Raw genomic sequence first — 16,907 nt, forward strand, 5'->3', positions numbered from 1 at the left:
TCAATGATAAACCTGTCCATTCTTACTATGATTGGTCTCTACTGATTGCTTGATTCCTTGTCTGATTACAGAGCTCAGGATCTGGTAAACAATAAGGTAAGTACAAAAATCTTGTTGATTGGGCAGTATCGAGTATCGAGCACGTACCACTAATTGGCGGGTGGGTGTGATGAAACGTGATACTTTGGAAGATTTCTGCTATTTAGGCATGGTTTTGGTTTGCACACCTCAACGCAGTCAAGTGCACAGATGGAGCTTTTGTAAGTGCCTTGCAGACATTTCTGAGAACAGAGGATCTCTATCAGTGACTGCCCTGTTTTAAATAACTATCAGTTAAAAATGGCTCCAAAGTTACTCTGTTGTGTATATGGATGCCACCTTTTGTGGAAACCTTGAGTAAGTTTTGAAGAACTATTAATGTAGAGGGAATCCTCATTATCTAACAGTTAGATAAAGATTAGTGCTGTGCCTGACTTAATTATGCCGACGATCATGGTGGCTAGGTCAAGCAATCTGCACGAATCTCATTAATGCTGTTGGGTGAACCTTTAGGGAAATATCTGCTTGTCCTAATATAAGAAAGGACAACATTGTGCTGATCTGTAATGACCGTTTTGCCCTAAACCTGGAGTACCCAATCTAACCTCATGCCTAATTTAGTGATAATAGCAACCTATGTGTTTCCTCTTTAATGTATTCCCCCTCCACCCCCAGGGACTGCTACTAGTTGCCAGATGGTTACATTTCTTCCCTTCCTTGTTTCGAGGTGTGACGTCAATGTCCTACTTTGGCAGCTATGCTGAATTTGCTGAGATATTGCTGACAGCAGGGAGGGGGGGTGCTGCTTTTGTCAGTGATGTAATAGTGCAAGGGACCATTTATATGTGTAACAGCTAATAAGCTAATGGTTATGGAGTTTAGGTTTTGACAGTTGGCAGTTAGAACTACGAAGAATCTCTGTTGACAAGAGTGTCCTCAGGTGTTAAGATCTGTTAAGGGAAGCACATAAAATGTCCTAGGATTAGGTTCGTTTACCTTGGGCTCCCTCCACTTGGCTGTGGGAGTGAGTCCCTAAACATGGAATTGCAGACCCTTGTTCTTTGTGTTCGTGTGGCTTACTAAATAAAGAAAAGCTTCTCAGGCAGGAGACTTCCCTGAGGATTAGCTCGAGGGTATCCCCAGGTGAAGTTTGACACATGTGCTCAATGCCTTCACTGGGCACTTATATGTCTGGTTAGGCAGTATTTAGCGAGGCTGGAGAGTTTTATTGATGCAGAGGGTTTTGGGAGAGTTACACAAACATCCCTAATCATTTCCGTTTTCAAACTGGTCTGTATACCACTTTTCACAAGGAGCCTAAGCAGACTTATTGCTTTTCAGTGAGAATAGTTGTCGACCTTTCAGGGTGGAAGCCTAGCAGCTAACAATTGTACCCCATATGTAACAGTTTTCAGTTGAGTCCCTCCACTGGTGTTCATATCTTTTGGTTTTAATTGGCTGTCAGAACGCCGCTCTAGTGCCTCCTAAGAGCTCCATTATTAAAGGTGGTAGTCTCAGTTCAGTGGTTGACGAGGCAGTAACTGACTACTGCGGTTGGACTGCAGCATGGGACTTTTTATTCTAAGAGTAGGAGAGGTTGCTGAAACTCTGATCTGGTGCTACTGATAGTACTGTCATAGGTGGTCAGGATAAGGATGGTGCCGGTTTTCAAAGATCTATAAAGACTTTTCACTGAAGGGCCATACAGGTTCTTCTGAGAGTGCGGTTTGACTTGCCCAAGTACGAGCCAGGGCTCGAGCCATACCGCTGCCCCCCACCACCCTTTGTTTAGTCGGACCTTGACGTTACCAAGAATACGAAATAACACGTCAGTCACGGTTGTGGCTATCTGCAACTCAACGCAGTGCTACCATGTTTCTTGTATGTGCGTTACTGTTTGCCTCTCAACTCTTGTCTGTTAGTGCTATCCTACTCCTGCTGTACAGCGCTCTGCTGTTTCTGGGCTAGCTTGGCGCTATATAGATATTATACAATATACTATTGGTGTTTTTTTTGTTCATTGTGCACATTTACAAGCTTATTTTGTGTCTACTCTTCCAAACTAAAAAAATAAACTGTGCTACAACTCAGTTGTTTCCATGTTTAATGAGTGGGCTGAGTGGGCTGCATGTATGTGTGGCTTTAGGGGTATCTTTTTAGCTAGGGTAAATACTCTTGTTTATGATACGAGCAGGTACACATGTTATATACACTTAAATTATAAGATGTACTATCCCACAGGGCAAGTGTCATACTCTGTATGTATTCAGCATTGAACTTTGTTACTGATGGTGTGCTGGCTCCTGTTTACGCCACAGGTTAGTGACGTTTTTGCCCCTTAATTCTCTGGCAGAGCCCTGGGTATATGGAAAAAAGGGCTTACACTGGCAAACAACCTTTAGGTGTCAACATGCAATTACTGAAACTGCTAAAATCAGGTCAGAAAATATGGAGCTATAATAAGGATTTGCACAGTTGCCAACTAAATAATTGATCTACATGGGTTAGGCTGGTGCTGATATGCATGTAGGGACCAAGCAGTACTGTAAAGTGTGCAGGTGCTTTAAAAGCAGGGCAGTATGCTTTGTTAGTCTGTCCCATGTTGCTGCACATACAGAAGACTGTTAAGGAACACTTGTCCTATGTCCAGCTTTTTCCTCCCCACAGAAAGCATATTTACCTTATGTCAATTGAAGATCCAATCCTGCTATATTTCTGTAAGCTTTTTTTTAACGCTGGAGGAGAAATGATATATTTGACACGGTTACCCTTTTTGTTTTTTTTATATCTTGTTATATCTTGTGCATTAGAGAGACGCAAACATTTTAACGTCTGACATCGAATTGAATCGAAAACTTCGTAAAACAAAGGACAGCAAAGTGTACTGCTTGTGTTTTTTTCTTAAACGTCTACCCCCGTTCATTCTTAAAAGCCACAAGTGCAAACACTTTTAAGAACTCCATCTGAAAAAAATATTTGGAGTTCACATACACCTTACCCGAGTTGGCAAAGCCTGTGTGACGTAAAATGCCCTCTGAAATGAAGCTGGTGCTCAGGGGGCGTCCTCTTAAAATAGAAGGTTGCTGCGTTGACACTGCAAAATATTACTGTGACAATGGCTTGAAAATACTTCCTCAAAGCGTTAAAGAAGCAACTTGTCTCCCATAGAGACCATGGGCACAACCACACAATGGAAGCAGCCTGAATCCAAAGAAAACTTTCTGGGAAAACTCTGCACGTTGCTGTCTGCGTCCTTTCAGCATTACTGCACTGTTATTAATTTGGGATTGCTAATATAAACTTTCTCTGTGGTGTTTCCCACACAGATTTTAATGATCCATCTAAAATGTATATGGCAGGGCCTTGAAACTGCTCTGCTGAGTTTTCCAAAAATCAAGGACATCCATACCCCACAGCTTATTTGTTTTTCGCATTTATACATCTCTAAAAACTGATTAAAGAACCATTACAAGAGTTAGCCGTTCATTGATTGAGCTGTCTAGACGGAATGCCCACTCTTAAACCTACAACCAAGAACATAACGAAGCCACCTTTTTATATACATATGTATATGGTTGTATGTGTATGCATGTATACATATATATTCAGTAAAAAAAACATTGTTAAAGGGACGTTATGGTTAAAATGCACTACTAAAAACCTATAAAATTCACACAAAAAACTTTAACGGGACGTTATGGTTCCAAGTAAAACCGAAAAACCCTTGAAATTTGCCAGTTATGGTAAGCTAAGCAACCATAACTCACGCCACCATTGTGCACTGCTAAGACTTACACCCAGGACATGAAAGATGGCATCACAAATGTCATTGATGACATCAATGATGACATCACATGTGTATTTATTTTTATGAAAACTCTGTAGAAGGGATTCTTATTATAATGTTGACCAAAAAGTATTAAGGATAATTGGAATAAATATAATGTGCTACTCAGTGCATTAAGCAACGCATTGATATAAATAGCATTCTAATATGAAGTTCTATCCAGTATACTAAGCTACGCATGCAGAAACATAAGCAGTGTGCGCAGCATACATGAAGGTGCAATATTCATAATCTTGACATGTTGAATAGTGAAATAACTGCTTTCTTATTTGAGTTTTGCGTACTGTGAAACATGTAACAAGTAGCTAATGAAACCCACGTAATACATAATTGCATTATTACAGACAAAACACAGAGACAACAACACATATAAATATGAGTATATACAGGGAAATTGAAGTAAGGAACAAAGCAGCAGTAGTAGCAGAAAGTGTTCATAACCTAACTGTTTATCTTTATGCAGAAAAATCATTGCTCTGTTTCAAAGCTGCTACGTACCCTATGCATATGTATCACATGATTTGACTGGACCCTAAGGAAAGTAGTGTGAGTACAATGTATACAAAAATGAGAATATACATGGAAAATACAGTAATTAAAAAAAACAGAACTATCAGAAAGTGCTGATAACCCTACTGATTATCTTCAAGCACAGAAATGATTGCTGTCTTTCAAGCTTGTCTTCCCCTATGTATATGTTTCATATGATGTGACTGTACCCTAAGGGAATTACTGTAAGAACATACTTGAAGAATAAGTCAACAAATATAGTATGTTTTCAATTTGTAGTTCCTGACTGTTACTGAAGAAAACCAAGTGGCATAGATATGTCAGTAAAGGAAAAAAGAGGGAGCCAGACAGGTGATGTCATCAATGATATTTGTGATGTCATCTTTCATGTCCTGGGTGTTAGTCTTAGCAGTTCACAATGGTGGCGCGAGTTATGGTTGCTTAGTTTACCATAACTGGCAAATTTCAAGGGTTTTTCGGTTTTACTTGGAATCATAACGTCCTGTTAACGTTTTTTTTTGTGAATTTCATAGGTTTTTAGTAGTGCAACTTAACCATAACGTCCCTTTAACAACGTTTTTTTTACTGAATTGCATAGGTTTCTAGTAATGGCACATAACCATAATGTAAACGAACATCTGACTTCTTTGCACACCTTCCGAAGAATGCCACATCACCATATGCTGTCGCACAGCATGGTGACGTGTCTGAAAACACATACACACTTCACAATAAGATCTGTGCCTTGTGGACAGTGTGGAAGTACATTTTGTTTCCCTTGCACAACTCCATCACCTATTCATACTCAGCCATTAACAATCTAGTACACAGTACATACTTTTAGCAAAACTGCTATTTATCTTAAAACAACACCAGCTAAGGCCATCCCTCCTCCCCAAGAAACAGCACCACTGCTGTAATGAAGGAGCATTAGAGAAACACTGCCCTTAGCTTACAAATAACACATGCACAACATTTTGCCCTGTCCACCTACCCCTCCATATTACTGTTTGGTGCCTCTTTCCTCAGTTCCGTCCGCAACTTTCGTTCTTTGCTGTCCTCCCAAAAAAAAGCCATCCACAAACAAAATAAATGTTCCTTTATGATCCACCTTTCACAGTTAAAAAATGGAACTAAAAAAAACGCATAGACTCCATCTACTTTATATTTCGTATTAAAGTACATAGATGCAATAAGATTTTCCAACATTTCCATTTGCAGTTTGTGTTATGCTAATGGGAATATTGTAGAGTTCATCCTCCATTCCAGGGACTGGAATGGTGGATAAAGGGCTAGCAGGCCAAGTTATCAGCCCAATCGAAGCGATAGTGCATAACGAGGCCTCTGTCTCATTACCCGCCTACCACCTCTAAAATGGGGGATGAATGCCATTAACAATCTAGATTTCCAAAGTAGTAACCCATGCTACTAAAAAATATATTTTTTTTCCTAAACCGGGATGCCGCTGGCGTTCCAGTTTAGGAAAGAAAATCCTTTTCCAAGATGGCCACCATAGAAAGGGAAGACGGTTGTTCCACACAGGTCCCCTCTTCGGTTTCCATTGCAGCCTGCAAAAAGCAAAAAGCAAACCCTGTGACCATATTACCACAAGCAGTTTTCTTCCATTTCAAATGTGTCCTAATGTCGAACAACTTTACCACAAAGGCAGTCCTCGGTGGACATGGCCACTTTAATCCTATGTGTTCTCCCTTCTGGTCATGGCCAGTAGCCACATTGTCCGGATCATGACCTTATACCATGACCCCGACATTCTGCCCACTGCCCATGGCTACAGCCTATCCCTCAGTCACTGAAGCTGTACCACTATTTTTTTTAACTACATTATGACACTTGTCAAATACGAAAACAGTGCCACATCTCCAACGCCATGCTTTTCGGTCGTTGCCAAGCAGCCTGACGCAAATTTACTCTAAATCCACCCACGTTTTTTTTTTCAAAACTGTCAAAAGAATACACAAACGATTTGTTGTATTAGGTGTGCACAAAATCCCTACAAACTTTGTAAACTCATTCGCTATCACGTTAGAAATATTCCAACCATCAGCATTAACCCTCACCTCCCCACACATTATTTCAGAAGTTTCACAAGTGCAAGGGTCAGAAAATATTATCCCCGAGGGTTCGACCATGTACTTTTTTTTACAAACAGTGATCTATCGCAAACATTTCCAATGCACCTTAACTCATTTTTCCTCTATTAGAAACATACGAAATCTGACAGCAGACCACGTCCATCTTGTGCTAATCTTGTCCATTGCTGCAACTGCCTAAGATAAATTGCCCTGACGTCACTAAATCATATGGCCCGACCCTGACTCTCACATAACCAACCCTAGTGATATTCAACACCTTTGTCGATGACGTTCCTCTCCAGCTTAGCCAAATGCGCCCATAAGCACCTACGTGCCGTGACGCAGCACCTGAAAATGAACACACATTGACTTACAACATAGCACATCACAATTTGAAATAATAAACCGTTTTTTAAAGGAAAACAGTAACACTTTGCAATTTGTAAAGTACTTTTATTTCAGAATAAAGTGTCAGAGAACATCGGACTATTCCCATATGCAAGCAAATTGCAAAATAGTTTCTGCGCTTGTGATGGAAAATTTTAATCGTGAGGCACACGTTGTTCTTTTCCCATACACAAAGTATTCGTTTTCGATAAAGGAACTGCTTCGGTCGCACAGTGAATTCCAGGGCGTCGGCATGAACTTGGGCCTAGACCACCATAAAAGATGTTATGTTACTCCTAAGCGCAAGTGCAGGGTAGGGACACATCGGCCCTGCGCGTTTGTCCCACAAAACAGTCACGGTGATCCAGCAGTTTACGAGTATGTGCACCTGCCGTACAAAAAATCCATCACTTGGCATCTGGAAACCATGGCAATCGCAGTAAGGCAGCGTGTAACTATTTGGAAAACATAATAGAAAATACTTATCAATACCCAACCTTTATTACAATACATCTGTTGATTTCTTAACTCGGCATACAGTTTAAACTAACGATTACTACACACAGCAAACTATTTCAAAAAAGACAAAAAGAATGCGGAAACTGATACACAAATCGATGTGGTCATACATGACATTTTAAAGAAATATTAGCGTTGAACATGGGTTAATCTAGTGATAGTCTACAAACGGTGAGAATCTGCCCTATCCATAACTACAAAAAAATGACAAATAGAAAGATAGTACTTAAGTTACATTGCCAAAATTAATGTTCATGTAATAAAAAATGTAATCTCGTTCTGGTGTAGAGTCGTCAAAAGCAAACTTACACGATATTGCCCGTCTCCATTCTCTTCGTGAAACTCAGACACCAATGTGCTTGCACCAAAGAATCTTCATGAACTGATATTACATGTGCCTTAAAAACGTTTGGAATGCACAACCTTATCAAATGTTCCTTTTTGAAAACTTTCACTCCCTGCATTCTTACTGAATTTAGCCTTTCGATCAAGGTCAAAAAACAATTGACCCTTATGGGTTCAGTCGGATGCGTGGGCTTCCTGAGCTCACAACCAAAAAAGCAAAGCTAGTGACCTTCACTCAGAATCCAAATACATTCTCACTTTGCAACAACATGTCTTAACGCATTCATGAGAACTGGTACTCCCATACACTTGCAGACCCGCTGTTTCCATCAAGCACTGCAGGTGGCTGTCTCAGATTTCAAACTTTATGGTGCCAGTCTGACTGCAATATTATTTTAAATACATTGTAACACAGACACAATAAATCTTCGCCTGTACTTAACGGACATTATATTGAGCAACAACTTCAAATGTACTGTACGACTTTCGTGACAAAAAACACCACTTTTTTACTTCCTGCTGACACATCCCATCCCAGCCTCATCAACCGTCACCTTCTGAGACAGTATTTGATAAGTTTAACAAGTGCAAGGTTGTGTTGTTTTATATGTTTTAGCGGCGATGTCCGCGTACACCAAAACACGAATGAAAGATGGCGGGCGCATCGAAGCAATCTGACGCACTTCACGCTCCTCAACATCCAATCAGCGAACGTGTCACATGTCCCTGGACATGACGAAGCCGATTAGCCAATCAGTATCTTGTCTGCGGAGCGAACAGGGAAGTGTGACTGCGGAGCGGACATACATATCACTAATTTTTTTAAACATACTTTTTGGTCATTTTAAAGAAAACTACTGGATGGATTGTTACAAAAGCCCGCTTTCAGGGCCAAGCTCCTACTCCTGCCGCAAATTTGGTGAAAATCCGTCCAGCGGTCTGGGCTGTAGGCGTGCGCAAACTTTTTCCCCCATTCAGTCTATTTGGGACCCCCCTATAACATCACCCCCTGGACCAAACATCACCAAACTTTGCAAATATAATTCAGAGTGGCCCATATACCTGTTTGCAAAGTTTGATGAGGATTCGTCCAGGGGGAGCAGAGTTATAAGCCGCCCAAAAAGTGCTCTTTCTATGGAAACAGCAACTTAACCATAACTACACAGCTACTACCTGTTATATATATATATAACACAGCAACTGTAGTGGCTTTAACAAAGTTTTTTCACTGAATTTGATAGGTTTTTAGTAGCGCATGTTGTTTTCCTATAACTTAGCAATATTTATGTCCCATTTACAAAGTGTCACCTTAGAACTCTGCCATTTACCACCTTCTGGAATCATTTTTAACACTTCTGTACACTTTTTGCAAATAATTCAACTAGTTTTGCATCCGTAGCCGTCTATGAACATCTGACTTCATAGCGGACCTTCCGGACAGTGCCACATGACCATGCACGGGCATGCGGCATGATGACGTGTCCGAGAACCCGTCCGCACTTCACGATAAGATCTCTGCTTCGCGGACAGTTCAGAACTGCATTTTCTACTGATCTAGGAACTTTCAACTTCAAAATTTCCCTTGCACAGCTCCAACACCTATTCCTACTCATTATCCATTAAAAATCTAGTACACAGTACATACTTTTAGCAAAACTGCTATTTATCTTAAAATGGCATCAGCTAACGCCATCCCTGCTCCCCAAGAGCCACCACCACTGTTGTAATCAAGGAGCATGAGAAACACTGCCCCTTGCCTTAGAAATAACACACGCGCAACATTTTCCCTTATCCACCTACCCCTCCATATTAGTGTTTGGTTCCTCTTCCCTTATTTCCCTCCCCACCTTTCGTTCTCAGATCTCCTGTCAAAAAAAAATACATCCAAAAACAGCAAAAGACCCATTCCTTTAAGACAGTTAAAAAATAGAACTAAAAAAAAATGTATAGACTCCATCTACTTTATATTTCTCACTAAAGTACATAGACTCAATAAGATTTTCCAGCATTTCCTTTTGCATTTTGTGTTATGCTAATGGGAATATTGTGGCGTTCATCCTCCGTTCCAGTCCCTGGAACGGTGGATACCAGCCCAGCAGCCCAAGTTATCAGCCCAAGCAAAGCGAGGTTGGATAACAGGGTCTCTGGACCATTATCCCCCCATTCCAGCCCCTGCAATGGGGCAAGAAGGTCATTAGCAACCTAGGGTCCCAAAGCGGGGTGCTAAAAAAGAGGATTTTTCTTCCTACACCGGGACACCTGTGGCGTCCTGGTGTAGGAAGGAAAATCCTTCTCCAAGATGGCCACCATGGAAAGGGAAGGCGAGGGTTCCATACAGGGCCCCCTCTTCGCTTTCCATGCCAGCCTGTAGAAGGCAAAAAGAGAACCCTATGACCATATTACCACAAGCACATTTTTCTTCGCTTTCAGATCTATCCTAATTTTGAATAACTTAGCCACAAAGCCAGTCCCAGGTGGACATGACCACTTCAATCCTATGTTTTGTCCCTTGTTGTCATGGCCAGTAGCCAGATTGTCTGGATCATGACCTTATTCCATGACCCGGACAATCTGGCCACTGCCCATGGCCACAGGCTACCCCTCAGTCACTAAAGGTATACCACTAGTTTTTTGTAGCTACATTATGACACTTGTCAAATAATAAAACACTGACACATTTGCAAAACCATGCTTGTAGGTCCTTGCCAATGCTACTTAAGCAAGTTTTCTGGAAATCTACCCATGTTTTATTTTTTCAAAAGTGTCAAATGTATGCACATACAATCGTCATATAACCTATCCCCCACTTGACAAAATCCATTCAGACTTTATGAAAACATCTATATCTAGATCTATAATCTTTTTGCAAACTTTTGTGGAGATTTGTCAAATGGCACCACATTTATAGGCCTTTACATTATTTTGGGCCCCCCATCTAATTTTGCCCCCTCGTGCCAGAATCCCACCAAACTTTGCATACTCACTCAGAATCAGCTCAGAAATATACATGTAGAATTTCATGCAGTTCCATTAAGTGGCGCCAAGGTTCTAAGCCATCCAAGACCTGCATTTCACCAACCCTGTAATGCTGAGTGTCCGCAAACTTTTCAGGACTGTTCGTGAACATCCAAACTGTTTGTGGACATTCGCGGCAAAAAACACCTGTTTTTTTGCATCTTCCAGCCATATCCCATCCCATCCTCATCACCCCTCGCCTCCCCAGAGATTATTTGATAAGTTTGACAAGTGCAATGTTGTGTTTTTTAATATGTTTTTACCACGATGTCCACGGACAGTGGCGAAGTCCGCGAATCCAAGATGGCGGGCATTTCAAAAAATCGGACGCAGTTCACGGTCTTCACCATCCAATCAGCCAACACGTTGCATGTCCGTGGACACGACCCAAGCCAATTAACCAATCGGTGTCCAGTCCGCGGAGCGAACAGGGAAGTGTGTCCACGCAGCGGACACAAATATCACTAATTTTTTGTGACCTACTTTTCGGTCGTTTTAAAAAAAGATACTGGATGGATTTACACCAAATTTACAAAAGCACGCTTTCGGGACCAAGCCGCTGCTCCTGCCACAAATTTGGTGAAAATCCGTCCAGCGGTTTGGGCTGAAGGCGTGAGCAGTTTTTTCCCCATTCAGTCTATGGGGAAAAAAAATGTGGGACCCCCCCATAACTTTGCCCCCCTGGACCAAACCTCACCAAACTTTGGGCAAACATTCAGAGTGGGCCATAAACTTTTTTTTGCAAAGTTTAGTGTGGATTCGTCTAGGGTAAGCAAAGTTATAAGCTGCCCAAAAAAGTGCTCTTCCTATGGGTTTAGCAGCTTAACCATAACTACACAGCTACTACCGTGGGCCGTGTAATATCAGTTATATATAAATATATTGTATTAGGATATTGAGAAGAGCTTTCTTAAGGAACACTGAACATAGATACATATGGCTGATTGGGCAGTCTTAAGAATACAATTTAAGATGGAAGAACAGTTGCATGGTGGCACTGACATTCATTACAGGCAAACATACACAATAGACATTTGGAGTATGTATACATGCTATAGGATTACCAAATTGCGATGTTGTGCCCACGTATGAATGGTAAGGCCTGTTTGCGCATTCCAGGATGGGGGAGCTGTAAACAGTCTCTACTCCATTGCAAGGGCCCAAGCATATCTGATATGATATTGCATTTATAACGTGCCTATACACAAGTGATTCAAAGTGCAATGAGGCAAGGGAGGGGGAACAGAGTGAAGACAGAGACACCGATCTTACTAAACCAGGAGACATTGAGATCGCGCAAGTGCAGGGGTGGGGGGGGATAGAAAGTGTGGGTGGAGGGGCAGTGCAATACATTGGATCAACAGTAAAAAATAAACAGAATTAATATAGTAGGTAAAAGTATGGCCAGTTAGTGGCAGGTGCAGGGATAAGTGCAGGAAAGTGTCATAAGCTGGTGGGGACTGTAGGGATACAGAAACAGCTCCCAAGTGCAAGGGTTTTCCGGGAGGCAGTGCAGGTGTGCACCTCATGGGGGAGGGGGACATGGGCCCTAGATCAGAGGTTAGCCAGGTGACCAGTGCAGTTTCAGTCTGGAGTTCAGCAGGGCAGAGCAGGAGAGAAAGCAGAAGGAAAGAGGAAGGTCTTGTGGTGCTTCCTGAACCGGAGATGGTTCTCCTCAAGTTTCAGGGAGGCAGGGGGCTGTTCCAGAGGGAGGTCCCAGCCGAAGGAAGAGATCTACCACCAACTCGCTGCTTGGCGAGCGACTGACCCGGAGGGAGTTGGAGGCAGATGAGCGAAGAGCTCGAGAAGGAAGATATTTAGGAAGAGAGAGTTGGAGGTATTAAGGTCCCAGGCCCCAGAAGGCCTTGTGGACAATGCAGAGGATTTTGAACTTAATCCTCGCAGCTACTGGGACCCAGCGCAGATATTTCAGTCCTGGAGAGATATGATCCCTGGGCTTGAGGCCAAAGACAAGGCTCGCAGTCCTGTTCCAGAGGAGTTGCAGAGGGCGTAGAGTAGAAGCAGGCAGATTTAGAAAGAGGCTGCTTGAGTAGTGCTGCCTAGAGAGACCCAGAGCTCTGGAAGCAGTATGCTTCTGGGCGAAAGAGAGGAAAGTAAGAATACCTCTGAGGAGGTGTGACTTCTTAGAGACATGGGAGATGTGAGGCGAGGAGGAGAGAGGAGTCCAAGATGACCCCAAGGGTTTTAGCTTCACAGATGGGAGAAGGAAGAGGGCCAAGAGAGGCTGGACAGAGAGCGACTGGGAAAGAGGGAGCAGGTGTACCGATGAGGAGAATCTCAGTCTTACTGGCATTATGGCAGAGATCATTGGCTGAACGCCACTCCTGGATAGCGGACAGACAGTCGGAGATGAGAGAAGGAGAAGAGGTGGCGGAAGGGAGCCTGAAAATGAGCTGCGTGTCATCCGCATAGCACTGAAAGTTGGGGAAGAGATCCGCAATGTGGTGGACAAGAAGTACTGCAAGAAGTGAATCGGCGAGGAAATCCAACTCATCTTTTGGATTTTGTGGTTTTTTTTGTTAAGTGATAGGGACAGAGATCAGTCTAGTAAAGATTTGTGGGCAGAAGACATTCTTGACTTTGGACAGACATTTTGACTGGCACCCTTGTGGATATTTTCCTTTATAGAGTACAATCTTAGACATAGGGACAGCTCAGGTTTGTATACAAAATAAAAGGAAGTCGCTCACTATTCCACCTTGTCCATCTCCTGTGCCTGACCTACCACACTTCCCAACTTTTCCCTCAAAGATAGGTTCTTGTGTGCAACCAGAGATTTAGGACTTTGGTAAGAAAGCGCTACATGTTGGGATTGGTGAAACCACACCATATATTGAGAGAGAAAGTCTTCAAGCCAAGATCAGACTGAGTGGCTGACTGTCTTACGTACTGCAAATTGGAAAAGACTTTTAAACCGAAAGTGGTTACAAATAGCAATTGGCTGCTTCACTGTGAATGGAGTAGCCTGTCTTGAACACTACATTTTGTGAAAGAGATCTTGAAGACTAGAACCATTATTTGTATACTACTGGATTCTAGGGAAGCGAATCATGCTTTTTCCTGCAGTGAATCTTTCATAGATTCACATGCTTGAATTATTCCCCATCGTCAGGCTGAGAATCTCTGGAACATAATTGTCATAGCAGTACCGTACATATATACACACACACACACACATAGAAAAATACTTTTTTTTATTAAGCATTTTTGTGTAAAGTAATACATAACTTTTTTGCTTTACTCCTCCGAATGTTCATTTGATCGTTCTCCTACCTAGCCGAACAAAATGAAGACGGGAGATAATCATTAAAGACTATTCAGATATACCCTATCCAGCTAATTTGTAGTTCCTTTTGACATAGTCAATGAGGTTTAAGCTCCATCCAGGGCAGCATTCTTGAGTTTTCACCACAAGTCATGTGACAGGAAATCCTCCCTAGCTCTCTGTGCTTTTTCCCTGGTTTTTTCAACACTTGGATGCAATTTTCAACCGTTCTTTTCTGAAATCTTGTTGTAGGCTGTCTGCTTCCTCCAGCTAACAGACTGCAATGCACAGATTTCATTTTTCACACCTCTGCCATGAACATGTCAGAGGGACGTAAGGGGGAAGAAGTCCCTATTTTTGGACTACAATAGTGGTGGAAAGAAATGTTTTCCTCACTGATGCACACAATGGTTGTTTATTGCCTTCAGCCTGTGAAAACAGAGGACCTCAACATGTGTAAGTATTGCTCACAAAAGATAGCCCAAGGCAGACACAGGAACCTCTTTGTGTTTCTGGAAGAACGCAAAGACAGCTCCTCTGGGAAGAAACTGCTTGCGCAGCCCTTGCTTCTGCACTCCAGAAAACCAGAGAAGCATGCACCTCAGAAAGGAGAGGTTCCTCTGTTGAAAGGGTTGTGGTTTCTATTTCAAGAACAAAGTGCTTGAAGGAACACCATTTTCCTGAACCCGAGGGGGGAATCCAGTGGTGAAAAACATCTTCAAAACACCATGCAGAACAGCATGCCTCGACTATGTCATGCACAGATCCTTTGTCTACACAAGTCAGTGCAAAACATTTGTGAGTGAAAGAGCAGCCATCCGAGACACTCATTGGCTGATAAACCTTTGTCAAAGTACACACCCACAGGAAAGACTGAAGCCTTGTCAGCAGTGAAACACTTGTTAAACAAAGTCCACAGGTGTTCCATTAATTAAGAAACGGACAAAACCCTATTAGCAAAAATCAAGATGTCAATGTTCATGAACAAATGGTTGTCAAACAAATGGCAACAAAACATATCTCATTGACTACTGCCAGGAAGTCCTCCACTACTGATCAAAGCTCCTTGACTTGATCCTGTAAGAGGATCCAGAGTTTTGAGATCACAATCCGGTTTTTACAGACCACATGGGATGGAGGAAAATGAAATATCAAATCTACCATTACCAGAGGACATACCCTTGACAGAAGAGATCATGGACACCCCTCATGTAGGCACTGTAATAATCTCTTCGTTCCAGAGACTGTGCCAGGCCGAACGGCATCCGTCTGTGGAACCCTCATCTACCTGTGAGAAAAACAGAAATGACAGCACCAGATCGTTTAAGTCACTTTCATTGTAGCAGCACCCTGTGGAGACCATTACATGGACTGACCTATACCAAATGTTTTTTTTTGGAAAAACAACATATGGGAGGTGATGATTCGGAAGAAGGCAAGCTGCCACAGCATTCTCTGCAAGAAGATGAATGGGAAGACTGTGTTATCCCAGAACAGGGGAAACGTGTCTTTCCAGGTAAAGCTTTGCCACCAGAGGGTATTGTCTCCTTCCATGCTATGATCATAATTGCTGCTGAAATCTTTGACCTACAAGTTTCCACTTAGAAAAATAAGTCTGTACTTTATGGACATAGAGACCAGAATAATCACACTACTGCCACCATTTCAATGTTGGACACACTTTTGGCAACAGGGGAGATGATCCTCAAACCACCAGTATGCACATCAGCCAGCATGAGAAGACCAGAAAAGAAGTGTGAGGTAACAGACATCACCCTGCTATGTCAGAAAGCACTTTCAAAGCTCACCCAATCATTACAATTGCAGTATGATGTAGATCCCCTAACCTGGCCTTGCCATTTACTGCCAACCAGACAAGGTCGTCCGGAAGTTGGAGGCAACAGCCAACGCCTTGGTCATGACCGCCTGCTACAATAGAATTAACATGTTTTTGGATCATCTACCAGAGGACCTGCAAAAGGAGCGTAGAGCCAATGTCAAGGAAGAGGAGATAATGAGACCATACCATTGACTTGGCTATTGATGCCGCAAGCTCCATGTTTAGACAGATGGCACAAATGGCTATTGCTTTGAGACAGGCATGGATGAAGGCTACTAATTGCCGCCTGAAAGTGCAGGCCCAATTTCTCAATATGCTGTTTCATGGTCATGATCTTTTTGGCAAGAAGATAGACGGTCGCCTAAAAAGAATAAAATCCAATTCTTACGCAGCACAAGCCATACATTCCCTCTGAAGACCCTTTCGCTCCTCTGAAGGAGGTGCTGCCAGATTAATAAAATCATCAGCTAGAGCCTATGCCTCCTGATTGCTTTGCATGTACTTATTGTCCAAGTAGCAACATAACTGTACAAGGTACACCACCCAGCAGGGCATCGGACCTGGACAATCCTGACCCCAGACATTGAAGCAAGCCTCGCTCACATCTGATGGCCTTCCCACACAACATTTTGGTGAGAGGCCTGATCAAAAGGTGCTCAGTTCAATGGCATGCCATCTCCTCAGACAGTTAGGTGCTAGACCTAGTGACCAAATTTAAATATTCATGAATGTATTTGATTCCACTAGGGCTGCACACCTACGCTAATGTTCTTGATCTACAATTCCAGCCCACAATTCTGGGTAAGAAAAACACAGTATATTTAAAAACTCCAAATGTATTTAAAGAATGAAAGTTCATTTCAAGGATGGCTCCATTTTTATACCACAAAAATCACTGCAATGTTATAGGTACAAAAACCATTGGTCAGTAACACAAGTCTTTACCTGCCTACATGCATCTCAGTAATATAACTCACACATGCATTCATTTCCATAATCGATTCTAGGTACATATTATATTGTAAA

The sequence above is a fragment of the Ambystoma mexicanum genome, chromosome 4q, assembly GCF_040938575.1.
Source record: "Ambystoma mexicanum isolate Mex_15411 chromosome 4q, UKY_AmexF1_1, whole genome shotgun sequence".
Lineage (NCBI taxonomy): Eukaryota > Metazoa > Chordata > Amphibia > Caudata > Ambystomatidae > Ambystoma > Ambystoma mexicanum.